Source organism: Sinohyriopsis cumingii, unplaced genomic scaffold, assembly GCF_028554795.1.
Source record: "Sinohyriopsis cumingii isolate HCF-2022 unplaced genomic scaffold, ASM2855479v2 utg002303l, whole genome shotgun sequence".
Classification (NCBI taxonomy): Eukaryota; Metazoa; Mollusca; class Bivalvia; order Unionida; family Unionidae; genus Sinohyriopsis; species Sinohyriopsis cumingii.
The window spans coordinates 50,193-55,022 of NW_028316182.1; positions in this window are offsets into that span (position 1 = coordinate 50,193).

Here is a 4,830-nt window from a genome sequence, read left to right on the forward strand (position 1 = left end):
CTTGAATTTGTCACATTTTTCTTATTTTGATTCCTATTTTCTTTCCGACCTACGTCCTCACTATCAATCTTCTGTCTGGTTCGCACTATGTTGAATAGTGTTGGTAATGGCACACACAGATTCTTAGACATAGCTAACCAAATGGCAACTGGACGTTTTGAATAAAATGTTAACACTGCTAATAACAAATCTGCTCGCCACTGTCAATTTCCAACCTCCTTTAACGAATAAAAGTACTTGTTCCCTCTACGTATTGTATGCAAAGTAATTTATCCTCATGTAAACTTAAAACACATACATACATACATACATACATACATACATTTGCAAACGAGTGACTCTAATCAGGATATTACATTTCCCGAATATAGTTTTGGATTATTCGATTATCTAACTATTAGTCTATCCAAAATTGATTTTCTTTCTTTCTTTAAATCATTACTCAGGATATTAGGAATAGGTTTCTCAATGGTAAACTAATTTTGTTGGAATTATAATCTGCACAAACAATTACCACTTTTGGATTAAAACTGGTTTTGATCAAAACAGACGTTATTGATTTAATTTTAGCAAACGTTCACAACACTATTTTTAGGTGTCAACAATCAACACGTGAATTTGGATTTGTTAATGATCGTCCGATTTATTTTGGCAACTTAAGAAATATTTTAAAGATGACTTGTTTTCCCTCCACATAGTAAGGACAATATATATATATATTTTCGTGCTTGCGTGCCTAGGTCTTTGGCAAGTTAAATCTTTTATTTACTGGGGGTACTTTTCGCACCAACTATTTATTGATTACAATAACGCAGTCCTGCTTTAAACATAAATCAAAATCAATTATAAAATTTTTCAGATGCCTTAAAATATTATATAACGTTTAATTCTATGCTGATTTTTCATTTGTTTCAAAGCAGTTGTGTATTGGGCTTATAGTTCATTTTAAAAATAATTCTTTAAATAATTTATAAAATTGATTATTCAATTTCTTGGAAGTCAAAGGAATACGTTTTCTACTATCGCATTTTCTTATCTCCCAAGCAATTGTATTTCAGTGAAATAAACAGATTTAATACTTTCCAAATATTTCAGTTATAGTCTGTGGCTTGATATGATGAGATTTCCTCCTTTTGCATGAATATGTAAAAACCTGCTTAACCAATCATTGCGTTAGAACAAGCGATTTCACTGATCTGTATTTGATTGTTACAATGTGCTGTTGATGATACTTTGTTCATTGCTCCTAGGCATTGGTGAAAAACGGGGAAATCTCGTCGCAGTTAACCACTGTTGATACAGGAAAATTGTAGATGATTGGCGCCCGTGGCTTGTGAGGATGAGAGACGATAACTACTGAGAACTGAATGCATGCACAAGTCCTCATTTCGCTTATGTCTTCTACACGCCCTATCACAATCGTTATCTCTACGTTCGAAAACTCAGTTCAATCGTGTCTTGTCCTCATCTTTGATAACATCTATACGACTTCGCAACAATGGAAGATTTTGTAGTTGAGAGAGCCGTTTGCATTGGAAGTGATCCCAATTTGTTTGATAAAATAAAGCTGATTGTATAAGTTCTTAATTCTGTTATAATGTGATGGAATAGCTCTGCAAAACATAAAGTTGTGTCACTTCATCTCAGTTCGTTTAAGGTGCTTCTAAAGCGTCAAAAATCAGTCTTGTTTAAACCCGATATGCCACATCCTTCTTTTTTCTAACAGTGAGTTAAATGTTCTGACTGGAACGCTGACTATTCTGATTTTCCGTTTTGTTTTACTTACTTCGTCTTCTCTGAGAGATTTGATTTCCAAAGTAGAATAATTACAACGGCAGGCAATAGACAGAAGATATATTAATATCCAAGCTACTAACATTGGATGATAATTTATTAATTCATTTCCGAGTTCGAACGACGCTACTATCTTGGAATATTGTTTGTCTTGAGTTTTGAACTGTGTTTTGTTCCCTTTAGATATAATTCGACAAAATATCGTTTGTTTAAATTATGCATTAAAATTATAACATGCTCATTAATGTTTTGGACTAAAGTGTTACTCTCGAATTATTTCAGGACTCATACAAAGAGATTCTGGATTATATGATTGTACTACATCAAGACTATTAATACATCAACACATTCAAGACGATATTTAAGATTATTTCAGATTTAATTCACAAAACTGCAAATTCCTTTTCAATTTTCACTTCGTATTCTGAGAAATAAATTGAATTTAAGGATTTACTCAACTTGCTTGTTGCTTGTCTCACTTTGTTGAGTTACTTGGCTTAAGAACATAGAGTCTTAACAGTAGGATTGACTTTTCCCATTGTAAAACATATATACTCGACAGCACTATTCTCCCTCACACGTGACCTTCATCTTAACTCGTGTGCTATTATATGTTATCCTTTAACTACGAGCATAACGCAGCCAGAGTAGGGAAAACATCCTGATTCTCATCCACACTTGAACGTTCGTTCACAATAATCTAGACACGTAGTGACTGCATCACATTTACAGTCTAATTATAGATCTTGTTGAAGTTTTGTTTCTTACAATAAGGCCATTTCACTCTAATTAACCCAGTTAAGTTTATGACTTCTTTAGTTAAGTTACAGGTCGAAAGAGTGCTTGTAATAATTGTTTTGTTGGTTTTGTTTTTAATTCATAGCCTCGTTATTATTTCTGAAATCAATTCTAGATTAAAGCTGAATCGATGACTGTTTCGTTATTTTTTTATCTTAGGTATAACAGTGCATTTGTTGCGACCTCTTCATATTTGTATCACTGCGAAAGCTATCGGTGATACACAAGTCGGATCTGTGTATTGCCGTTAACATAACCGTGTCCACCATTGTTCTATTTCAGCTAACATGTGTCTGGCTCAACATTCTGACCCTCACGTGGATTATCCCCATCGTAAAGCTACGCATGTGAAAGATTACGTTAATCCACCAATAAAGGGTCAGCATGTCAGTATTGCTGGGAATATAGCTTGCATCCAATAGACACATTTAGGGATCACTGTGTCAGTTGTTTAAATATTAAATCTTTAATATACGTATCAAGTAATATATATATATATATATATATATATATATATATATATATATATATATATATATATATATATATATATATATATATATATATATATATATATGAGTTCTTATATATAACTTAATTGCTACATCAGATGTCGTCTAAGCACTCAACTAAAATGTGAAGACCAAGCTTACATGAAAGTTGACCCCTGTAAAAGACATTGTGCTGTAATTAGAGATGCTTTCTGATCGAAATGGAAAGATTGACACTAAAGCAATCTATTTACCAGCTACACCACTGATATAAAAGACTGGGAAACTTCGAGTGGGATGCCTACATCCGGGCAATAAGAAGAATGACAGTAAACATAAATGGCTGATCAAACAAACGGAAAAATATGTTCTTGACAAGACCTATTGCGTAGCATTCAAATAGAAAGAACCTGCTCTCCTGAAAAGCTTATGATGATTCCGGATTTTATGAAGAAATACATGTGCTGAACACATTAACATACGTTAGTAAATACACATAATAAATTAACATTTGTTTTAATTATTTTTCTTCATTTTTAATATAAAATTACTTTCGAATCATCGAATCCGTCTTCCTTTGTTCCTAATCACCCCTTGGAAGGTACATTAGAAGTCAAGAATGTAAATGGGTTGATATCATGTAATATAGTTGACTTTTACATTGACTTTTATGAACATGATAAACATAACAAGGTCATCAATTAATATATCAGTCAATCTGCATAAGTCTCAAGCTATCGTGCTCCATGAGTAGTAAAGATTGCACTATTTTTTCTACACTGTATGCAATGTTAACGAATTAGTTATTATTTTCTTTGGCTGCAAAGTTCAATTTCCATTGGATTGAACCTATCAAAAAAAATGACAACTAGAAACACAAGAAATGTAGTTTACGTGCTTTTGTAAGAGGGGTTGGGGTGAGAATGCACATGGTGTGCATCAAATAAAATAACATCACCTGGGCATTTACATGTATGCAAACGGCGTGACCAGTAAAACGTTTGTATGAAGAAAGAAAAATAAAAGTTGAAAAGAACAGACACCAAAACAAATTAGAAGAAAATATAAAAAAAATCTAACAGTTTTAAATTCCACATTTAGAGTTTCCATTAAGGTAAGACATATTAGCAGATACGATTTTAGACTTCTCTTGCAGCTTTAATTTGGCACCTAACTCATGCAGACAATTCAATTCTTGTTATCTCTGTTATATTTTATGGAATAATGTTGTCGGTACATTTGTCCGTCCTAGATAAATCCACGAGTTCTTTTTGTTAAAAACTCGAAACCTGCTCAGATGTTATGTGGATTGACATTACATTTATTGTAAATGATGCAACTTCAAAACAACGTTCTCAGTGATTTTCAAAATGATGAATAGTATCTGTATGTATGTATGTATGTTTGTATGTATGTATGTATGTATATATGTATGTATGTATGGATGGATGGATGAATGGATGGATGGACAGATGGATGGATGTTGTTAAGTAGGTGTGTGTGTGTGTGATTTGGATTTATACCGTAACTTTAACAAGTTTCGAGCCATGTCGCTATGATGTCTGCAGTGTGGCAGTTTATAGTGATGTCTAACACTGGGATATCATGCCGCAGACATGTAGCATCAGGTACTACCCAGTCACATTATCCTGATACCAGGCCGACCAGTCCTATCACTAAACTATTAATGCTGAACGCCAAGCGAGGCAGCTGTTAGTACCAAACTTTTTTATTCTTTGGTGACTCA